The sequence below is a fragment of the Mytilus californianus genome, unplaced genomic scaffold (assembly GCF_021869535.1).
Source record: "Mytilus californianus isolate M0D057914Y unplaced genomic scaffold, xbMytCali1.0.p SCAF_5, whole genome shotgun sequence".
NCBI classification, from domain to species: domain Eukaryota; kingdom Metazoa; phylum Mollusca; class Bivalvia; order Mytilida; family Mytilidae; genus Mytilus; species Mytilus californianus.
In genome coordinates, this window is record NW_026262701.1 from 21,600,799 (window position 1) to 21,626,134 (window position 25,336).

General features: G+C 31.6%; 1 protein-coding gene and 1 long non-coding RNA gene across 2 annotated transcripts in view; one reads left to right on the top strand and one right to left on the bottom strand.

The window, feature by feature from the left end:
- LOC127702692 (neuropeptide-like protein 30) overlaps nt 1–25,336 on the bottom strand; it is an 84,842-nt gene that overhangs the window by 10,115 nt on the left and 49,391 nt on the right. The window lies entirely within an intron of this gene.
- Nucleotides 18,642–25,336, top strand: part of LOC127702704 (uncharacterized) — a 119,815-nt gene continuing 113,120 nt past the window's right edge. Inside the window, exon 1 of the long non-coding RNA XR_007982542.1 lies at nt 18,642–19,043. This is a non-coding gene — a long non-coding RNA (uncharacterized LOC127702704). The remainder of the gene's footprint in view (nt 19,044–25,336) is intronic.

Genomic DNA, 25,336 nt, shown 5'->3' on the forward strand with positions numbered 1-25,336 from the left:
ACCTGCCTTATATCTAAATCTACATCTAGCAATTGACAATGAGGATAGTTTGAGTACTGAACTGTACAGTAAAAGACATGATCTAAGCTTTCATATTGTTAACTTTCCATTTCTATGTATCAACATTCCAGCAGCGGTTTCATATGTACTATATATCTCCCAGTGTATATAATCTTACACAGCTTGCGTCTCCTATCTAGGGTGTTACCAAATTTCCAACACCGACAGTTTCTATAGAAGCAATAGGCTTTATGTTCATGTAAGTTTTTAAGGAGCAGCGAACCAGTATGTCTAATATTTGTTTAGGATTCTAATAACTGAACCAATGTAGGTTCGTGGACTCGTCATTTGGACTCTTGTGGAAAGTTGTTCCATTACCACATCTCCTCATGTTTATGTACTAACGTGTAAGAGATTGAATAAATCTCAGGAAATTTAGGCCAAACCGTTACTCTAGACGCAATGTTTAAACCATAATAACTTTGTGTCGACCAATCAGGGCTTTTTTTTTAAGGTAAGGTTTATAACTTGATTAGTAAAATCTACCAAAAGTTTTATCTTTTAGTTTCAATGTTTTATTCACATAAGAAAGTTAGAAATATTTTGGAAAACTACTTTTTAACCCTCTTGCTGCCGGTAGTTTTATATGGTTGCATTTCGTCAGCCAGAAAATACGACAGCTGGACAATTGTGACGTCATATGCCTTAAAATGACGTCATTCGATATGTATGACGTCATGCCCATTATTAAACCTTTAAATTTTCATGACTATTTGTTCACGCGCTTTTGGCTTTCTGCGCTATATAGCGTCTTTACTAAGCCTTTTATGCTGTATTTAAGTTGAACGAGTTGAACTGTGTGATAAGCGTTGCGAAAATTAGAACAAAGCAACACTTTACCCTATTCCAATTTGAAAAGATAAAGAGGTTAAGTATAACTTTCAACGATTTCAGCTTCCCAATTGTGAACTTTCCATTTCTATGTAGCAACATTCCGGCAGCGCCTGCATACGGTGTATATATCTCCCAATTGATACGATATTCCCGGGCTTGTGTTTCCTATTATGATTTCCTTGATAGAGGATTGCTGCTCACAAGGAAGCTATTAAGCCAAGAGTTCCAAATGGTGAAGTTGAAATCATCCCTTCGTAAATTTTACGGACGCCATCACGAGTTAATTAACCGTTATGGAATAACCGTTTCACAGATGATATTGGATATGTTCCTTATGTCGTAACTACAATATCCTTCCATTTTCACGAATGTGACTTACCGAATTAGACTATTTACCGGATTTGTAATAACATAAGCAACACGACGGGTGCCACATGTGGAGCAGGATCTGCTTACCCTTCCGGAGCACCTGAGATCACCCCCAGTTTTTGATGGGGTTCGTGTTGCTTAGTCTTTAGTTTTCTATGTTGTGTCATCTGTACTATTATTTGTCTCTTTGTCTTTTTATTTTTGGCCATGGCGTTGTCAGTTTGTTTTCGATCTATGAGTTTGACTCTCCCTCTGGTATCTTTCGTCCCTCTTTCAAAGAGATAACTTTCCAAAAAAACCAACGATCAAAGATGTGAACAATGACAATAACAGTTTGCAGTACGACATTTTACAAAGAGCAAACCCCATACCACATAGTAAGCTAAACATAAACTATGACAAAATACCGAACACCAAAGCGTCGTTGCTCAACTCAATTTGTTACCATCAAACCGCCAATTGAAACTCGCAAATTTTTAAGTACTTAATACTTAATTCTCCTAATTTTCAACCAAAATTCCTTTTCCCAGGCCACATCGTAAGTATTATAATACAACAGCTGTAACTTGTTACCGTGTGATTGAATAGAAAACAATATATCAATAGATTAGGCATTACAGAAAAAAAGATTGAAAACTTGAACCGAATTAATCAATACAGATAGTTCTAATATGACGTTCTTTTTTCAAAGCGATTTTGTATTTCCAATGTAACAATTTATGCAAAATTCTTTATCTGCACGTAACTCAATCTTATAAGTTTTTATGATATGAAAGGACGTTCTCAATAACAAAACGTACAAAATGATTTTCCGGCAAGGGCCTTATCAAAGTACTATAGTACTATTTACTCGGACGAATTAATCAATACAGATAGTTCTAATATGACGTTCTTCTTTCGCTTTGGAATCAAAATGTTACAATTACAATAGAATATGGGCTGCACGTGATTGACGTCACAATTGAAATTGCAAGTCTGTATTTTGAACAACGCCTGAAAACAAAATGGACATTTGTGTTGGCGTATCTCGCTAGGAAATTAAATAAAATCATATTAAAAGTAAGTTAACATGCATCTGTTCATATTTTACCTTGAAACGGTAGATTTTCTAAATTGTTTTGGTTTCATAAATCATAATGGCTGCCATTCAAATGTGTATTATAGGCCAACTTCGAAGTACAAAAGTTCTAAATTTTCCCATTAGAATCGAAATAATTCTATCATGCCATGTTCTATGCTCATTTTAACATGGGTATGCTGACGCTAGGTATAAAGATATTGACAAATATAATGCCTTCCAATATTAAAATGAGCATAGAGCATGGCATGAAATAATTATTTCTTAAGCATCTACTGATCCCCGTATAACTGGTAGAAGTATTTTAATTGTTTTTAAATACATAGGGCAATATATCAAGTATTAATGACGATTAGAATTCAACAAATTTGTGAGAAATTTTGGCACAGAGGATCGACATTTAAGAAGTTCTCAGGGAAGGGTCAGAATTATTGCTTTACAACATGACTCCAAAGACCCCAACATATTTTACAAATACTCTTTTATTCGTTTGGTGTGTTTGAGATTTTTATCTTGACATCTTATAAAAGACTTTCCGAGTTCTTTATTTTTGTTATTTTTTTTTTTACCTGCAAAAAGACCTTTTCGGAAAATAAGTGAAATAATTATATGTATGGTCTAATCTGTTCCAATATTATTGTGCATTTTGTTAAAAAAATAATATTTCAACTTATTGGACCATATTTCATATGTTCATGATTCTATGTATTCAATCTTGCAAAACATAAAGGTATCATGTTGTCCCTCTTTTTGCTCCGCAAGACAGGAAAGAACAAACATTTATATATCATACATTCGTTCGTTTCCGGCAGATGCTTTGCACTGAGAATACATATCAGAACTTGTAGTAAAGTGTTAACTTCTACGTCATTTGGCAATTATAACACCTCTTCTAGTGTTTATGACTATGATACAGTTGATTTGTTCCGACAGTGGACTCTTTCACGGGAAAATCAACCTCCAACGATTCAACTGATAAAAAACTTACCTTTTCGTGCCGTTGGCAGTTTTAATAAAGCTATAGAATAAGAGTAACAAACATTGAATAAAGAAAAATAAGTTGGAATATTAGAGCAAATTGACTAAAGAACACATAAGCTGAGAAAAAAAGGGGTCATGAACTTGAGTGTTTCAGACCAATTCGAAAAATGTAGTTCAATTAAGACGGGTCAATTGTAAATCTTAATTGTTCTTATCATAGTAATTTGAAAATGAAATATGAAATTTACTCCTCAGAACGTTCATTTTAAAATATCAATATATAACGACTATTTTCTATGTAAGGGAACGCTTGGTATCTTTTTTTTAAAAACGAAGACTGAAAACCGAAGGATTACAATAAAAAAAAACTTTAAGTTGAAGAGAAAAATACAGTTTTACAAAGCATAACACAGAAAACTAAAGACTGAGAACAACAAAACCACAGAAATGATTGATGGTGCTCGGGAAAGGTTTAGATCATGCACCACTTGTGAAAACCATAGCATTGAACATGACAAGTAAAGGTGTAATTACATTTGTGGTAGCAATATCTCTGACTTGATCATTTACCAGTTATATATAGAGCATGTTTATTGGTATCTTTTATCTATTCCATTCGTTTGATGTATTTGAGCTTTTGATTTTGCCATTTTGATAAGGGATTTTCCGATTTTAATTTTCCTTGGAGTTCGGTATTTTTTTGTTAACTTCTTTTTTTACGTAACTACAGACACGGGCATAACGAACCAGTAGGGAAATAAAGCACCATAATAAGGGACCAAAGGAGCATCATCGTTTTCAAATTGAAAATTAACAAATTGAATAGGGAACGTACGTATACAATATAGATGCTGTAAGGGACAAAATGTATTCATCTCATCGCTCATAGTGGTCTCTATATTAATGTTTAGGTTCCTCGAAATTTTTTCAAGAGAATTGTCAATTCGTCATTCCATCCTTCTGTTGTGTGACCGAAAATAATGGTTTCCGGAATACATCTTGACCATTCCTTCTTTAATTTGATTAATCTTAAACAGATGAAAAAAACGGGGAATGGAAAGAATCCTATTAATATTGGGGTCAATAAGTCAAAGATCAAGGTCGCTGTTACTCAAAACGGATTTTTTGTTGGGAAAATGGTTTCCGGAATAAAAAGTTTGAGGTAAATAAGGTAAGATTAAGGTCAATGTTGCTCCCGACCTTCCATGATTTTAAAATAAGACGAGCTTACATAAACTTAGATGTTTCGCAGTTTAAGTATCATATATTTACCTTTTTTTAAAACCACGGAAGATATTTTTTCAGCTTATCATGGTTTAATGCACTGTTTTCTGGTAACCTGGTCTAGTCAAGACAACACACAGATCTATCAAGTTTCTTTGAGACTGTAATTAAAGACGATCACAGATAGGTCATATCGCGATCGTAACGTCTATATATATATATAACAAAAAGCAATGTCAGACAAAACTCAACGTCAGTAAAAGCGCAACATCAGACAAAACGCAACATCATAAAATTAGCAAATAGCGGACAAAAAGCGCCTTATCAAAGGCATTGACCTTATATTTGATGAATATAGTGGTAGAGGTATGTATCATTGAAAAAAGAACTAAAACTTGGAGAATTCAGATCAACTTAGATCTTTTGTTTTATAGTAATTATGTGTGCTTTATCGACTTTCAAAAATGAAAATATATAATAACATCGCATGTTGAATTGATGCATTTATCAAATATTATGACTATTTGTGATGTCCATTGGTATTATACCCATTTTTTTCTCATCTAAAGCTTTGTGATATTTTACCAAAAAATATATTAAAAAATAATTTACAAAATTTAATGTTTTTATTAATTTCGTTCTTTTTATTTGAGGCGGCTTTTTTGGGGGGACATTATTTGGTTCTGAACAAAGTAAGATATTCCATGACCTTAATTAAGAGAGAAAAGGTAAGATAATGCTATTTTTGGCTCTTTGAGTTTTGTCTTACATATTAGCATGAAGTCTTCAGGCTTATTTCATTAAACGCAAAACAGCAAAAACTGTCATAAAAAGCTTCATTTTGATATCTTGTCATAAAAAATTAGATATAAGCATCAGCTCTACCTAAAATATATTTTCCTACATTACTTGGTAAAGAATTCTGCAGTATGATATTAGCCAGCTGAGACTGTGTTATATGGTTTCTGTAATCAACTAGATATGTTGTGATGTTGACCATAAAATCAGATATAGATACGTTTTCATAGATTATAACCTTGTGATAGACAACTTGCAAATCGATATGATTCACAATAATGTATATATATATATATATAAATATATAAATTCTAAATTGAAAACAACGTTCAAACCTATGATTGCGTTGGATAAAAACCGCAATTTCTATACGTGTGCATGTAAAACAAATTTCTTGGTAGAGGGGTCTAAATACAGCACAAACAACAATTTCCAAAAAGACCAAAAAAAGTGAAAAAGTCTATTTTAACAAAACGCATATGACTAACAGGTCGAACAACTGATATTCTTAAACTCTGCTGACTGCCATTGGCGATTGCCAAATAAATTGATCACCAGATCTAACGAAATGGATCTTAATAATTACTTTAACACCAAACAGAAAACAATAAACTTGCGGAGAAGATGGTATACCGCAAACATGAGGTGAAAAAATTTGTACACCATATCCGGATTTCGACAATCTCGTCAGTGATGTTAGGGATCGAAACGGTATTTGGAAGGCCATATAATTTACTTCAATTAAGGATAGACTCTTGAATTTTAAAGAGTCGAAATAGGATGAACGGATCATATAAACCCAAATGAAAACATAATACAAGCCCAAACGAAAAAAGATATAAAAGTCTAAATTGAAAACAACGTTCAAACCTATGATTGCGTTGGATAAAAAACCGAAATTTTATATGTATATATATTTATTTCTATTCCGTTATATTTGGAATTTCCCTATTCTATTTCTATCTTTAGACTTGTGGTACAAGTTTGGCTAGTATGTAAATCAGAAGTGGTCTGATGTTACTGTTGTTTTCTGCACGAATATTTCGAGGGCGGTAGTACGGGTGGGGTTTTATAGGCATATATAAGTCCTGATTACGTTTGATTATTATCGATGTGCTCCAGTAACTTTGATAGACGAAGTTAACGTTAAGCTCTGCATAATATATTACAGTTATGTTTGTATTGATATGTATTTAGAGGACATTGTGAATGTATATAGATGGAATTGTGGTATATTTTTGTAATTTGTAAAATGTTTACAAGATATTAAATGTTGTTTCGCTGAGAAAATAAGAAAGTTACTGCGAGCAAACAAACCTAAATTATGACTTGTCTCTTATTTAGCCATGTATTTAGTATAGAAATGTTTTAAATTCGGACGAATTCATGAGGGAGAATTTAAATATAAATCATACGCATCTCGAACTCGGTAAAAATGTATTCTGCATTAAAATGGAATATTATATTCAGTAAAAGTCTTGATCAGTATATAGTTTCTGTATCAATGTTGCAAGAGTTGTTCTAACAATGTATATATCACATTCTAGAAATTAAGAAATCACATAAAAGTTTTAAAAAACGAAACCATATGTTTTTTTTTTAAATAAAGTTAAGAGGTGTGAAATTCCAAGTGCATCAACATACAAATAACCAACCCTGCCGTGCATTATCAGTGTTTAAATTTAACCATAACGCTTTAATATTAAAGGAAAAGAATGAATGCATCAATGTTTAAGTACTAGATGTACAGCCGGTAAGTATTCGAGTACGGAAAACTTTATGTTTGATTGAATCTTACATGAATCGTTATTCTAAATGGCAAAACTTTAGCCAATACCAAACAGATGGTGTGTGAAATATGAATTATACAAGAAAATTTGACACAAATAATCATGAAGCAAACGCCGTTTTTGCCGGTATCATCTGTTGGTTTTAATAAATTCATTCAGATGATGCACTGCTTTTTAATCAACATAAGACTCTTGTACACACTAGTCTTGCGTTTGCTGTTTCTATCGTAAAATTGTGTGTTCAGTGTCTGATTGTAACCTTAAAACAGTGCATGCAAGTGCTGAATAGTTTAACATATATAACTATTTATTTAGAAGCATTAGATTTCAGCATCTTTGAAAATTCAATGACAAATACAAAATTTAAGTTGTTACTGAGAATGATCAACAACAAACAACTGTTATAACGCGTATTTGACTGACCAGAGTTTAAGCCTAGTATCGTTTATTAGTTTTTGCTAGTTGAAAAGATGTTGCAATATTTATCTAATGGCACGTTCTTTAAAAGGGTCTAACGAGCAATATTTTTCGTGTATATATGGCTATGAACCGATTGACCCAGCTAGTAGATAAGCATCTCCATTTTTGAAGACTCAATTCGCCTAAACTATAATCATTGTAAGGAAATTGAAAAATTGTTTTACTTGAAATTTTTAGGGTACTGCTATGTTTCGTTCTTCATTTGAATAGCGGTGTAGCTTGTTCGTTTTACTCATTCGTCAGATGTCTGTGTAGTAATTATTTGTTGTTCTATTTTGGGGCTGTGTTTATAGCTGTATTTATTTTCATATTTGTATTCAAATATAAAGAAGATCTACATCCCTTTTAGAAGAAAACCACTAATTCACAGCCCCATTGATCTACTCATATAATAATATTTTACATAATATCCTATATTATGCCTTTTTTAAGCATTTATAGCTATTTTGTCTAGAGTTCAAGTCATTTCATAGAAAAACTCTACCTTATCCTGACATGTGATGAAAATTTAACATACCTTCCATTACATATAAGGTTGCACTTGTTCCCGGAAGTTTGATAGTACAAAAACAGGTACTTCTGATCTAAGCAACAGGGCAAATATGCCCTCCTATCATGATTTCATATATTTAATTCATTATTCAAAAGAAACTTTCAACAATGGTTCTATAGTGATCCAAAGTCCTAAAGCTTTCATTTTATACCAAAATTATCCAAACAGTTTTCTTTTTGTCAAAGTTGCAGCTATGCGTATGAACTATTTTGTTTGAATTTATATGTTCTTTGTGAGCGGGCCCGGGCTAGTGGTTCTATACCTATAACAGAACCAAACTTGCTACATTGACTTCTCCTTTCGCCAATAAAATTTATGCTCTATTTCAAGCAAAGAAAAGTACATATATAAAAATAAGGAGATGTGGTATGATTGCCAATGAGACAACTATCCACCAAAGTTCAAATGAAGTGGATGTATGCAATTAAAGGCAACCTCACGGCCTTCAACAATGAGAAAAACCCATACCGTATGGTCGGCTATAAAAGGCCCAGACATGAAAAATATGAAACAATTCAATTGAGAAAACTATTAAAACATTTTACGAAAAACAAATATGACAGACATGAACCAACGACAACCACTGAACTACAGACACCTGACTTACAACAGGCACATAAAGAATGTGGCGGGGTTAAACATGTTTGTTATCGCAGTTACTGATAGCTAGTTCAAAGCCAATAACAACTAATAAAAACAATCATGTATCTAAGACTAAAATATCAATCAGTACACATCCAACATCCAATGGATTTAGTGTAAAGACGTCTTAAACAATCAGAGAAAAACATGACCTTGTGCAATGCCAAACTATGTGTATCGAAAGGTTGTAGTACCGTGAAAGTACATATGTGTAATATTTAGTATGATTTTAATTTACTTATAACAAAATCAATATTTATACCAATAAAACAATATTAAAAGATTTAATTACAGTGTTGAATAGAAAACCTTTTGGAATAAGTTTATTTAAAGAATTGATAATTTTACCCGGATCGTATCGTATATAAAATGTTTGTCCCAACATTGTTTCTCTTAATTCAAGTTCAAACTAAGTCCTGTCCTAAGTCAGGAACCTGTTGTTCACTGTATGTCGTTTGTCGATGTGGTTCCTAAGTGTTTCTCGTTTCTTGTTTTTTTTTATATGGATTAGACTTATGTTTTTCCTGTTGGAATGGTTTTACACTAGTCTTTTTTGGTACCCTTTATAGCTTGTTGTTCGGTGTGAGCCAAGGCTCCGTGTTGAAGGCCGTCCTTTGACCTATAATGGTTTACTTTTACAAATTGTGACATGGATGGAGAGTTGTCTCATTGGCACTCATACCACATCTTCTTATATCTATAAATGGTAGTAACATTTGCGTTGTCCAAAGAAAACTGCATATGGATAATATTATAGTGACCGATATGAGACTTTTTCTATTATCAATAGTAAAAGTATGTAAATATCTACTCATTCAACAATGTTCTTACTTATAAGTCTTTATCTTATCAGAATTTGCTCATAGAATACAGATATAGTGCATGGTGCAAACAGAAAATAATAACTGAGATTTTTGTCCCTCCTGTTTTCTGCAAGTAGGAAAACGAATATTTTTGGTGCACACCACACTTTTCCTGTGTATAAGATTACCTGGATAAACTCAGCAATTTATGTATCTCCTAGATAGGGCTTCAAACGTATTCTTTTTGGTGCAAAACAGCAAACACTGTCAAATTAGCCTCATTTCGATATCTTGTGATTGATATTAGATACTTGTATGATTAATAGATTAACCCAATCGTGTGTAAAATGGCTTTTTGTGAAAAAACTGTTGCTACTCATTTATATGTTGACCAAAAGCTTAGCTTCAATGTCCGTTTTAGGTAAATTACGAAAATTTCGAGATAATTATGACGTCATGGTGACACCACAAATTACCGTTTTCCATTAAAGTGTCAAGATTATATTAACCTGTTCATTTGTCAATTAAACTCAGATAAGTTGAGAGGCTTGATATCTACTTTTTTTTGCGATATCAGGGGCCACATAATTGCTCTTATCCTAGATCTCCTTTGAATGATAGGCGTTATTTAACGAAATGATTTTTCAAGAAAAATTGTTTTCTTTTGCAAAAATTTACACACAATTTATAAAATATTCGTGTTTTGCTGTCTGCAAATCAATGCAACACAACAGTAACGATGGATGGCTACAAACAAAAAGTTATTAAAAGGAAACACAAATAAAAAATTATTTATTCATCATTCATATGCATATCAATATTGATATCTTTCTTGTTTCAGTTCTAATTCAGATAGCCTTTGTTTCCATAATATGATCCTACCCATGGACCGTTATTCCAGCCCTTATTCCAGCCATAACGTCCGTGATATCCATTGTATCCATTATAGCCATAGTAACCATTGTTGTATTGCCATGGTGAATTATATCCTGGATAATAATCCTGAAATAAAGAAAAACAATTAAATTTTGAATCAATTATGATGTAATCGACATACATTTATTTCAACAGTTACGTATATATAGTATGTTTGACAATTAGTGAAAATATTTAAAGAATTGAACTTGATGAACTGCTTTAATAACCCAAGCTTTTACTTACCACTCTGCACGGCAAATAATCCAATAAGGACTACAGCAAGTAAAACTGTGACACTGAATTTATTCATTGCTTTTAAGTCAAGTTTTCTGCAGGGATAAACTGATTGATGAGAAATATTCTCTATTCTGGCTGACAAATCTTTGCGCTTTATATACATTTGATATAGCAATCAACTCACTGCAAATGAAGAGGAAAACACCATCACAAACATGATCCTATTACATAAGATTGAAATTAGAATAAAAAGTTTAGTGTATTACATAATCCGTATTCCTTGTCATGTTAGATGAAAGAATGAATATAAAATTTTTTAAAATACCAAAAAAATTATGAATATGTTAACTTTACGATTCATTAAAAGAAAAAGAAAATCATTATACTGCTGTTGTAATAAGTGACAACCTTTTTCTTTCAAACAAAGGCAATTTTACTGAAAGCATTTCTTTGCTATCTCACCCTATTCAAAATGAGAAGAAAGTTGATTTAAAAACCAGCACTTGTTAAACGGGTTTTAACAGAATTTGGGAAGTGAGATAACTGTGTTGAACCCACGGCTTTTTCAATAATTATTGTTTTCATTGATCTTGCCCATATATAAACTGATTAAAATATATCCATTGTGGGCTATAGCATGACTCCAAAATGACGTCAGGATACATATTCTGTCCAAACGTTATTGTTTTGTTTTAACGGCTCTTTTTTCTTAACTTTAAAAAGTATTTTCGCCTAGAAGTGGACGTTTATTACAAAGTTCTATTCGATCTATCAGAATGTCATTTGTTTCGCGCCTTTAACTTCTTTGACTTAACCATTATGATGCGGGGATACATTTTTACACCTCTAATCTAGTTAAATAGTGGAGTGCTGGCTTAAAAATAATTTGCCACATGGGATTTTTTTTTTTCAGGAACTTGGCCAACGATGGCTCTGAATATCTTACATGCACTTTGCAAAGGGGTTTTAACTAAAGTTTCCGTTGCTGATTAACCGTTTTATATAATACTTTTTTATGCTTGTCTTTTTTAGAAGACTTTTTCAGTTAAAATGAGATCTGATTATTCAATATCACAAAATTGTTGAAAATATCAAGAAGGGCTATAAATAGCTTGATTCGGACACCACACCAAGGGGCATAATTATCAATGTCCTATCTTCAACATTGCAGACCAGAATTAAAAATCATGACTACATTCTCTTTTTTGTTGATCTTGTATTGCTGATTATTTTTGTCTAACAGTATCTCTGTGTCGTCTATTGTTTTTGCTAAAACATAAAAAGGATTAAAACACACTCCTTTTAAGGGCAATAACTCCTATCAGAATACAACTGACAAATTCTATGGTGACCTATTTGCAGATCCTGGCTTGCTGATTATTATAAAAATAAGGAGATGTGGTATGATTGCCAATGAGACATTATGAACCAAAATTCAAATGTAGTGGATTTAAGCAATTATAGGCAACCATACGGCCTCCAACAATAACAAAAAGGTCCCGATATGAAAATAGGTAGTGCAGACGAAGGATTCTAATAAAAACTGTAGTTAACTGGCCCGATAACACAGTTATTTGGTTGTGTTTTTTTTCAAATTTCTATTTATCCTTCATAGTTTTCAAGATAAAAGGCAAATACGCAAACCATTAGAAAAAAGCATGTAGGCACAATAACTCCTATAAGGATTCGTCTGACGATTTCGGTCTTTTGACTTAATTGTGGATCATGTCTTGCTGATCTTGTTTCTTGTATCTAAAAAATCTATTTATGGATAACAGTTTTCAATATAATAGACAAAAATGCAAACAATGGTACAAATTGTCATTTCAGGACAATAACGCCAATAAGGAATCGATGTCAGATTATCTGTAGATATTGTCTTGTGAATCAGTTTTGCTCTTAAACTTTTTCTTTATCTGTTATAGTTGTAAAGATAAGAGGCAAAAATAAAAACAAAAATCACTCCTGCAAGACTTCGCCTGACAGATTTGATATAAATAGACAGTATGTAGCTCGCAAAATTTTGAACATTTCTGCCCGTCAGATTTTCCCATTTTATAGTTGCTAAAAAGATTAAACACAAATTGCATTTGCCCCTGTTGTCTTTTTTTCAGCCATGTCGACCATGTTGGTTTGCGGACAGGATCATTTGATACTTTTTGCGTTTAAATTTATCAAGGATGGTTTGAGGCTTAGTTTGGTTCTAATTGGCCAAGAAGTTGAAAGGTGAAGTTATTTGTAAAAGTAAACGCATGACGACGACGGTCAATGACGAACGACGGACGCAAAGTCATGAAAATATCGCACTTGGAATTTTGGACAATTTAACGTAGATTGAAATGCCAGGGTAATCTGGTGTTATTGGTTTTCGTACGAACGAACATTTGTATTTCTTGACGGCTAGTATTCTCTTTATCAAGCCTTATGAACAGTAAATGGGTTAAAAGAAAAATTTAAATAGATATTGTAAAATAAAAACGAGGATAATTTTTTTGCAATATTTAATGTATTCCTAGAATAGTCAATTCAAGTTTGATACATATTTAACAATGCATTATTTGTAGTGAAGTGAAACCATTATGAAGAAGGAGACGTAGTATGATTGCTGGTGAGACAACTATCCACCAAAGTTCAAATGAAGTGGATGTAAGCAATTATAGGCAACCGTGCGGCCTTCAACAATGAGAAAAACGTATACCGTATTGTCGGCTATAACAGGCCCAAACTTGAAAAATATGGAACAATTCAATTGAGAAAACAACCGGCCTTATTCATAACAAAACAATTTACAAAATAGAATATGATAGACTTGAACCAACGACAACCAATCTAACGAAAACACATGTTGGACGTGGCAGCGTATCTATACATCCCACAAGAAAAAAGACTAAGTAAAGATCGCGAGTACTCGCAGGTACTGAGAGCTAGTTCAAAGCCATTAAACTAATAAAACAAATCATGTATCTAAGACTTACATATTGATAAGTACACATCCAACATCCAATAGATTTAGTATAAAGACGTCATTTACACTCAGAAAAAAACATGACCTTGTGGAATGCCAAAATGTAGGTATCAACAGATTGTACTATCGTGAATGTGCATATGTGTGTAACATTAGTATTTGGTATGGTTTTTATATTACTGATAACAAAATCAATATGTATATCAATAAAAACATTATTCAAAGATCAAATTACAGTGTTGAATTCGTAACCTTTTAGAATAAGTTTATTTAAAGTATTGATAGGTTTACCCGGGTCGTATCTAAATTTCTGGGCTCGTTAAACAACATCCTCGTAAGAATTAGTATGTGTTTTTCCGTTTGAAATAAGTCGTCTACAGATACAGTCAAACTAACACACAAAATCTTTGTATCTATGATAGAATTTAGTAAAAAAGATTATAGTAATTTGTGGTATCGTAATCACTGACTTAATGATCTACCAGTAATACATACATAGATTACACTCATTGAATTTCAAAACTTCACTCGAACACGGGCATAGCGAACGAGTTGTGATATATAAACACCGTAAGACGGTGCCAAAGCAACATCACCGTCCAAAAAAGAAAATTTTAATTTTTTTATAGTAAATTAGGTGTGCTTGATCGACATTTTTTCCAATGTACATGAAAGAAAAAGGTGATTAAAGTACTAGTTTTCTCTTTTTAATCCAACATGAATACACACGAAATAACATCGCATGTTGAATTGATGCATTTATCAAATATTATGACTATTTTTGTTGTCCATTGGTGTTATACCCAATTTTTTTTTAAATCTAAAGCTTTATGATATTTTACCAAAAAAATGAAAAAAAAAATAATAATAATTTACAAAATTTAATGTTATTATTAATTTCGTTGTCTTTTTTGTTTAATGCGTCTTTTTTTTTTGTAGAATTGTTTGGTTCTGAACAAAATAAGATAGTCCATGACCTTAAATAAGAAAGAAAAGGTAAGATAATGCCACTTTATTGCTCTTTGAGTTTTATCTTACATATTGGCACTTAGGCTTCAGGCATATTTCATTTAAGGTAGATCGGGTGTTTAAATTTTAGCGCCTTCTGCGCAACATGTTGCGCATAGTGTTGTCAATTGTGCAATCTGTCGTTAAATTTTATCAAAATAATATTGTAACTTATTATTTTTTAATTTCTGTGAAAATTATCAGAAACGTTTTTTAAATAGTATTTTATTCACTCAATCATCAAAATAATAATCTCATTTCAGTTTGATTGCTGCAAATTGTTTACTTCCGTTTATGGCGACCCGCACAACATGGTCAAGAATGGAAAAAAAATGAAAAATAAACTGTGATCGTGATACAGTGGACTGCTTTTTATAAATACTGTGATGTAGAATTGCATATTAACAATATGATCTTCGTCCTGGTAGCGTATGAAGCAATTCAACACAGATTCTGCACAAAAAGTAGACGACAGAAAAAATCTGAGGTAAACAAGTTAATTTTTGATTCAACCATGCTGGATCTATGCGATCACTCTGGTTTTGGAGATTGTGCAGAATACTAAGTTGAAGATATATCATAGAACTAATTATGTGTTTTTACAACTTGCAGAAACTTTCTACACTATTTTAATCATGAACTGACAACTTTTGACATGTTATTTGCCCTTAAATTAAGGAAAGATTGGTCGAACAACCCTTTTATTTTAGATATACACTTGCATATAGTTCCTTTGTAAATCAAAATTTATTATGATTCACTATCTATGAATTAATTTGAAAAAGTATTTGTACATCAATTGAATCAGTTGATAATAATTTTGAAAGTATTATATTAGTATCTTATGCTTGAGTAAGTTATTGTTCAATGAAATTTAGGTCAACATGTGTATATATATATCTAAGTTGATTCCCACACTTTTTTGAAATGGTATTACTCCAATTCTTTCCATAGGCAAGTAAGAGTCAGTATGATTATCAACTGTCATGATTTTCAAATAATTACACTCAAAGGTGTCAGTATTAATTAAAAACAACCCCAGTCTTAATTCACCACAGTTAATATATCATGACCTGTTACGTAATTAAATAGACACAATTTATTACACACCTAACTGAATACACACATTCTTGACCTTAATAGCAAACCTACAAATGTATTAATTATTTTGATCTACACTAATTTAAAATATTCTGTCAATTTTGCTAGCTAGCTGAATGATTAATCAGATGTGGGTTTTTTTTTCAAAGAAAAGACAACAAATGAAAAAAAAATATGTAAAAAAAATGCAAGCAAATTTTATTTCACAAGTAAAATCAGTGTCATTATCATCTGACATAAGTCAATAATCAAGTTCTTATTAATTAGTCACACTTATCAAAAAATTGGTTGAAATGATAATCAACTTGCGACTAAAGTCGCTCGTTGATTATCGTTTACGAATCCACTACTTCTTATCAATTCTCTACTACAGAATGAACACCAATTTAGATAAAAAATAGTTATTATTTTCTTTAATTTTTGTTGTTGAGAAAGTGCATTTCCAAGGCCACTTTCTGAAAAATTATTAAGCCAGTTATTATTAATGGCATATAAAAAATATATTACTTGTTTGACGATTTCCCTTTCCATTTTTGTCTATACCATTAAATTGCAAATATTTATAAAAAAAATCTGACAGAGTGTAAGATTATAATATCAATATTTGCATCAGTATTGCGAAATTTTATAGTAAGATTGGAAAAAATATGGTCAGAAAGAATATTCGACTAGCTATGAATATGGCTGGATCACAACATCGACGATGATTTGATTTTTTGTGTTGCTGCCTGCCGTAAGTATAATTTATATCGTATCGTCTGCAATAATCTTACAAATTATGGTCGAAAGATCTCCATCAGGAAGATTCAAAAAAGCAAAAACGTACTTTAGGGCAAATAATTTTATTAACACTGACGACAAAAACTCACTTTCAGACCCCTCTTCTTCTTATCATAATGAAGACACAGCTTCTGAGATGCCTTCTGTACATGTAGAGGTTCTTGTCAATCTTGACCACACATATGCCTTACCGCTGGTACCGCTGGTTTTCATACCACAAAGGGATGATTAGGATTGGCTTTAGGGGGTTATTTCTCAAACAGTTTAGGAATTAGGGACAAAAATTGGGAAAAAACAAGGGTTTCCTGGTTAATGGACAATTTAAAAGCAGTGTAAGGTAGGTAATACAAAAAAAAATTGAGATTATGACCATATCTTGATGGAAAGAATTTTTTTTTGAAAAGGGGGAGGGGGTTAAAAAAGAAATTGTGAGGGCAATTTTTTTTTTTCATTTCAGATTTCAGAAATTAAAAAGAAAACTTCTTCAAATATTTATTTTTTTGGGGGTCAATTCGCAACAGCATAGTGTATTGCACAAAAGCAAAAAATTGAATATAAATTCAAATGATATAACCAATTCTAAGTTTATGTGTCAAATATTTAATTACAATCCAAATTCAGACCTGTATCAAGTGCGAATATTGTGTCCATTTTCGCCCCAACTGTTCAGGGTTGGACCTCTGCGGTCGTATCCAGCTGCGCTTAGCGAAGCATTTTATCTACTATACATGCTATATATATATTCAGACAGAAAGTTTGGGATACACTGGTATCATTTGTAACAACAAACATGCAAGTAACCATTTTTTCTGTATAGCACCGAAACCAACAACACAAATGTATGAAACAAATTCCTATAATATATTGACCTATATGTTGTATACCCATTTTGCACTAGTGCAATATACCTTAAAAATTAATTGCGTCTATTATAAACAACAAAACAAAAATAAATTTTATTTTTATTAAGCTTGCTTTGAAAATTTTAATGCAAAATGAGATTCTTTTTTGGACAATATTCCGCATTAATCCTTCAAAAGCTCTATAATACATTTACCATTGATCTCTTTTGGAAAATTTCATAATTTAGTCCTTGTTTATTTTCAAGTTATGTAAGTGGTTATAATTAACCACATTAAAATTTATAAGGAAATTCTGTTCACTCAAAAAGTACCATGTTAAGTTAAAAGGGACATAATCGGGTATATGTTCAAATGAACAGATTGCACACAAGAACACAGTTTTAATAATACATCGAAGATTTAGTTTGAGATCAGTATACATACCGTCATTACAAATTTGTGAAAAATTACCAGTAATACATATTTTCAGCATATTGATACAAATGTACAGGATAATTTTCAAATAGAGTTAATAGTCAAATTACAGATGCAATCTTTACTGTCATGGTAACAATTTGAATATATATATATATAAACATGATAGATGAAAGCTTTATTTTTATACAATAGAAAATGAAGAAAAAAAGGAATCACAGTATCTGCAGACACTTGCTGGCAAAAAAAAAGGTTCTGGAAGGGCATATAATAGTTTGTCAGGCATGATATTAATTGAGCTTAAACAACATGAACAAACAATCAGATAATTTATTTTATTATAAAAACTATTTTTCTGTTAAGCTAGATATATTAGGTCATAGGGTCCTATTTTTTTTTAATTTCACATTAATACATCCTTAACATTACCATTCTTAACTGTCATACAAAAGTCTCTTGTAGATCTGATAATTTCTCTGCAAATATTTTAGTTAAACTGAATTTTCATGAAACCTTTATATGAAAGATGAGTTTGAAGATGAATTTTGGTTTTCAAATCCTTCTAATTTATAATAATGACAGTTTATTTCCGTGAAAGGCATGTTATGTAGATATACACGAAGGAAAACATTTTTTGTCAGAATATTACAAGGGAAGATAATGTTGTGAAATTTTTGAAAGGGGAGACAATTCAGCTTGAAGGTTTTAACTGATTTAAACGAGAAATATAAAGCTTGGACAATAAATGGCAGAATAGACAAGGAGGAGGGTGTTTTCTTCTGTGAGCTTGATCAAAATAATTATAGTTTGGGCTAATGCAGATATTGCTTATTTCTTACAATATTACAATATGGGGCATTTATGTCCTTTAAACTCAAAATTTTATTTAAGCTAGTTTAAATTGAAATAAATAATTTCAGGGGTATCAACATTGATCGCTAAAAATACAGGAGGAGTTGTCCATCATGCAATAAGATGTCAGCAATGCAGAATCTGTGACAGTGCAACAAAAAGGGGGATTCAGCCCAAAGAGCACAATTGTAAGAAAAAGTGGACAGGCTCAGCAAAGGCTATGGTGCCTGATATGCTAGTTCAGATGGTAATGGATGTGAAGAACAAAGGGATCAACATAGATGAAATTGCAGGTGATGATGATACGACTGGATTCGACAGGCTGAAAAAGATATATCCCCAATCAAACATGATTAAAACCAGTGACAGAAATCATGTCAAAAAGAAGCAGCTCTTAAAGGTTATGAATTCTTTACTAAAGATTTTTTCATTCATGATAGATCAAAACAAAGGTGATGTTGAAGGAATGGAAAATGGCCTAAAAGCTATAGTAGAGCACATGTATGTGGACCACACTAATTGTAATAGATCATGGTGTGGATTTCTTAAAGACGGAGAAAAATATAAGCACAGTAATTTACCTCATGGAAAAGACCTGACGTCTGATTCATTACGGACAGACATGGAGAAGATATTTTTTGGGAATGAGTCAGTTAATACAAGCAAGCTTGCATCCCTGTCAAGCTCACAAGCAAATGAAAACTTTAACAACATGATTGCTGCAAAAGCTCCAAAAGCGAAGCACTACTCGTCATAAGCAAGCTTGGGCTACAGGGTAGATTCTTCTATCTTGCAAAAGAATGAAGGATATGCCTATGTTAGTGAGGTGTAACTATATGCACCTTTTATTAGCTCTTTGAAAAATTTAAAAGATAGATGATCAATGTATACTACAGTCTAAGAGTTACTACTCTGGAAATATTAACTTTAGCAGTTTTTGGCTTTTAATCCCAAACTACTGTAAATTCAGAAATTATTGCATGCATTTATTATTGCGATTTTTGAGAAATAAACGCTACTGCGAGATTAATAACTGCGATTTATTGCAGTGGCTCCGGATTTCCAGGTGACGAAATAATTTAAGCTTCTTGAAGCTTGTTGTTATAACTTTCATTCATTGGAAAAACACTACAAACATTCTCTATGGAGATAATTATTTGAATGGTCTGAGAAAGAACATTTTTTTTTTCATATTAGGTGAATAAAAATTTAGGCAGATATATCAACAAAATGTATGCAAGATAAATCAACTTGAATGCATGGATATGGAATATTACATCAGTTACGACTTGTCGCTTTATTTACAACTACATCTAAATTTATATGCTATGTCTCTATTCATATCTTAATCAGTATGAAAAAAAAATAATTCAAAACTTTGTCTTATTTTCTTTATTTTATATATCTTTGAAGGTTCATGCATCCATGGGACTGTCTCCTGGAAAGGAAACAAAAACAAAGAAACTCCAGAATCAACATGAAAAGGAACTAAAAACAAAAAAAAAGGCAAAAACCAAAGAAGCCAAGAGAAGACGTTTCTTCTTAAAGCAGACAAGAACATATGACTTCTAGTAAAGAAATAAGGGAAGGAAAAACTTACGAAAGTGAAATAGGTATATATTAGTACTAAAAAGCCACCATTAATGTTTTCTGAAATATAATATTTAAATAAATCTTACATAATGAACAGAGTTTCTAACATCAAGGGCAGAATCAGGCGGGAGCGTGGTTGGCATGTGCCCCCCTATAATTTGTAAAGTATGGGTTGTCCAAAGCTTAATCTCAATAATTTTACCAAAAAAATCTGCGCCCACCTCTCCTTGTCATTTTTTTTTAGTTTGCACCGCCCCTCCCCCTTTTTTTTTCCCTGTACCTTAAATATTTCATTTAGTAAGATTCATTTATACTGTTATTATGAACTTTAAAATTGTATTTGGATAAATTGGGACTTTGCTTATTTATAGATTTTAATGTTGAAACAACCAATCTTCATATGTATATGCCTAAATACGATGAGATCTTCAGAATCTTAAAAATGACCACAACTATGCCAATTCAATACACATGTTTTATACATTTGTATGTTATAAATAAATATTAAAAGAATGCTGTCTTGTGTAGGGGGAAAATATAGATATAAGAAGATGGGGTATGAGTGCCAATGAGACAACTCTACATCTAAGTCAAAATTTATAAAAGTAAACCGTTATTGGTCAAAGTACGGTCTTCAATACGGAGCCCTGGCTCACACCAAACAGCAAGCTATAGAGGGCCCCAAAAATTACTAGTGTAAAACCATTCAAACGGGAAAACCAATGGTCTAATCTACTAGTATATAAAATACGAAAAACGAAAACACTTATGAACCACATCAACAAACGACAACTACTGAACATCAGATTCCTGACTTAGAACAGGTTCAAACAATTGCAGCGGGTTTAAATGTTTTAATGGTACCAAACCTTCACCCTTATCTGAAACAACAGTGTAACATCACAACATAGAAAGACACACTATAAAATATCAATTGAAATGGCTTAACTCAATCAAAAGACATATTAACACCAGTGAACATACACTGAACAAATAAATTTGATCTATGATACAATGTAAATACAAAACAAATAAATTAAGGGAAGAATAATTAAAGTAACATGTTATACCGCTGTGAAATGTTAAACAATTTAAGAAAAACAATATCCTTGAACAAAAATATCAGCCATTTGCAATTACTTTAAACACAGGTAAATGAAAATAATTTTGTTGTTAGGTATACATGTACAGTTCAAATAGAGAACGGAAATATTTTTACAAAATAAATAATTTTGATGTTCATAGTACGAAGAAGTGAAAATTTATAGTAATACCAAACACTTATCAAAGCTGGTATAAAGACCAGATATAACCCTGAATAGCATTAAATAACAAAAAAGCATTACAATTAGTATCAACAGGTCAAATAAACAAGAAAGTACGATTTGAGAGTACTCGCAGTTACTGACAGCTAGCTAAAAGCCAAAAACATGCATGTATGTAAATATTTTAGAGACACTTCCTTTTCTGGTTCTTCTTTGTGATTACTACAGTCTGTGTGAATTTTTTAAATGTATTGAGTTAATTAAAAATGTTGTTTCAAAATTTAAATAAAAGATATAAGGAGATGGGGTATGGGTGCCGATGAGAAAAGTTAATTTAAGAGGATTACTACAATAGATACTTACTCTATGCAGGGATAAAAATCTGTGGTACATTACATTTTATATTATCTGCTATTTGAATTATACAAGGTGCACAATGTACATGTTAATCCTTCAATAATTTATGATCAAATTATAGGATTAAAACCTGAAGTAACAGACAAGGAGTCCCAGGAGATTCCTGAAATACAAGACATCACAAAGATCTCTTTGAATGAACAAGAGGTTATCAAAGCACCAGTAATAATTTTTGATTTAGAGACAACTGGCCTCAGTAAGTGTAAAATTAACGTCTAATGTTTTAATCTAAGTTTAATTTTGTGATGCACGTCACTTTGATGTGAAAAATGCAAATTATACTTGTACATGAATATTGTATGCATGGTAAAAAAAAGTCCATGAGTTAAAAAATGTTTTGCTTACAGTACATCAACAAAAAATTGTTATCAGCACAAAGCGATTTGTTTATTTTTTTATACAACAGGAAAATTTGAATCACAAAGTTGCGTGCACTATTAAATAGAAACTTTTTGAGTTTATTGTTTGATGTCAATTGGTTTGTCCAGAACAGATTTAGTGTCAAACATGCATCATTTTTCCTTGGTTAGTTGCTGTCTCTTTCATACATAGCCCATTTTCATTATTTATTATATTTTATATTCACCTTGACATGCATGTGTCAATAATAATTAAATGCAAGATTTTGTGGCTTTATAAGTGTGTAAATGTGTATGTATGAAGCCAGATAAAAGTTGTTTTGATATTTCACTTACTCCTTGTCATCAAAGATTCATTTTATTTATTGTTCTATTGTAGGTTGGAAATCTGATATTACCCAATTAGCAGCCTATTCAGAAACAGTGAACTTTAGCACTTACATTTTTCCGTCCCAGGCAATATCCAAAGAAGCATCAGAGGTCACACAAATTTTTGTGAACGGTAATCAGATGTTTCACAACAGTACTGCAGTACAATACAAGATGGCCCATGAAGCATTGATGAACTTTATTATATTTTTATCAAGTTTCTAGAAAATGTATTTGTAATTGAAAGAGGGAATTTTCAGGATAATGTGGTAAAATTTTCATTACCTGTTAGTTATCCTTATGATTCACATGTTATCCAAGAAAACTTGAACACTTTTTCTCATGCTATAAATTGTAAAGCAATTTCAAAATCTTGTGCGCTGAAGGCATCAAAATCTAACCTTAAATTGTCTCATTTGAAATTAGCAGCACATCGAGATGGTATGGATGGACTTAAAGCCTTACTTGCTGAAAGGTCTAACAAGGGAAGTGTGATAGTAACTAAATGTACAAGAGTTATTCAAAAACTGTTTGATTTTCTGCATGAAGATTGAAATAACATGTAACAATCAAGTCATGAAAAATTACCTGGTTCTCAGGTTTACCAAATGATACAGGGGGAAGGAATTTTATTATGCCCCAATCATAAAAAGGGAAAGGACCATTTAGATTTACCCTTGTCCTTCCATATATCCTGATCTTGGTTAATTTTTTACCTGCGTTGCAAAAAGCATCATTTATGTTTATCCTTATACATTTGTATGTAATGATATTGGTTCAGTTTATACTACTGGAGTTCAACGGATAGAAAACTTTCGTCAATGTTTTCTTGGCTTTTATGACAGAGAATGCAAATGATTTTAATATTTGTTCTGGGAATGATTATTTATGCTATGGAATACATATTACCTCAATCAATTGAATGCAGACGCAGGTCCTGACCCAGTATTTGTCTTGTTGTGTATATATGTCTGTTTCCTAGACATATACATGGTATAGCAATGAATCTAGGGTATTTGAGGGTCCATTTTACACCAAATAAATTTTAAAAAAGCCAACATTTTTTAATTTTTAAAAAGTTTTGCCAAATTAAAAAGAAATGATTTGCACCATAAACGTGATAAAGTTTACATGAGGTAGAGTCTGAGGATCAAGAAATAAATTCTATTTGGTTTAAATAAGAAGATTTATGATGATGTAATTTCTAATGACTGTTTTATAGTATAAAAAAATATGCTTTGTATTTGTTGGAAAATGTCAAATATATCCTCATTTCCTGATGAGCAATAAATAATCGTACATGGTCCAAATTTGTTGCCATTTTTTTCATTTCAGAAACACACAATATGAGTGTGACATGTGTGATCTGATCAACATTACTAAATTCCTTCCACACCGACTGAAGGATACATATCCAAACTTATCCAGTGTACTATAGTCTGTAGCTGTTACTCAAAAAATTAATTGATCACAGAAAATTATCATTTTTTTCCCATTTCAAAACTATCTATTCAATTATATTCAAGATGGATCTTAAGTCCCCCTTTTTGATGTTGTTGAAGGCGTGATAAAGATTGTTATGAATTCGTCGAGTAATTATATAAGAAACTGGATAAGTGCACTGTAAACCTGGTTTTACCCACAAATTGCACATGCAAATGTCATTACACAGTCAGAAGTAAGATGGTTGTCTACGGTTTTGACAATGCGTCCACTTATTTCCCGTAAAAGGATATACCAAAAATTGTTTTTATGAAAATGCAATACAAGCTCTAGCTTCACATGTCAATACTAAAAATATCAATTATTGACCTTGGGTTCAAAGGTCAAGGACACATGCAGTCCTTATAGCACATGACCTTCCCTCATTTGATTATACACATACATAACAAACTTCATATTAATATATATAACAATGCAAACAAAATTGTTGACATCCAATCAATCATGCATACTTGAAATATCAATTATTTAACCTTGAAGCCAAATGTCAAGGCTTAATTGCTAGCTGTCATGATGGTATATAACAAGCTGTCCCATGGTTTTACAAAAACATACAATACATCATTGATTTATCTCAAAAGACTAAAATGTTAAGGCTCGCACAATTAACTACAGGTTTATAATATAACACTTCGTAAGTTCAATTATTTGACCTTGAAATCAAAGGTCAAGTGAAAAATGTGGTCTTTTTGGTACACAACTCACCCTCTCAATATTAGACACTAACATACCAAATTCCATTGATATATCTAAAGAAACAAATAAAATCTGAACAAGAAAAATAGTAAATCTTCAAATTTATTCAATTTATGAATTAAAAGTTAACTCCCTTTTTTGTCTATTTTCTTGTCTCAATTAACTCGTATCTTTCTTATATGGACGGTGACCTACCATTTTTTTTATTTTCAACTTTTAAATTAACATTTGGAGAATTCAATTACAAAAAATAAAAAAATTCTATGGATTAGAAATGCCACTTTTTATTCAATAAATGTATCAAATAACGTTTTTTCCTTCATTGTCTATATGAAATTTGCGTCAAAATGTTCATTTTACCTTAAATTTTCAAATCAAAACTTT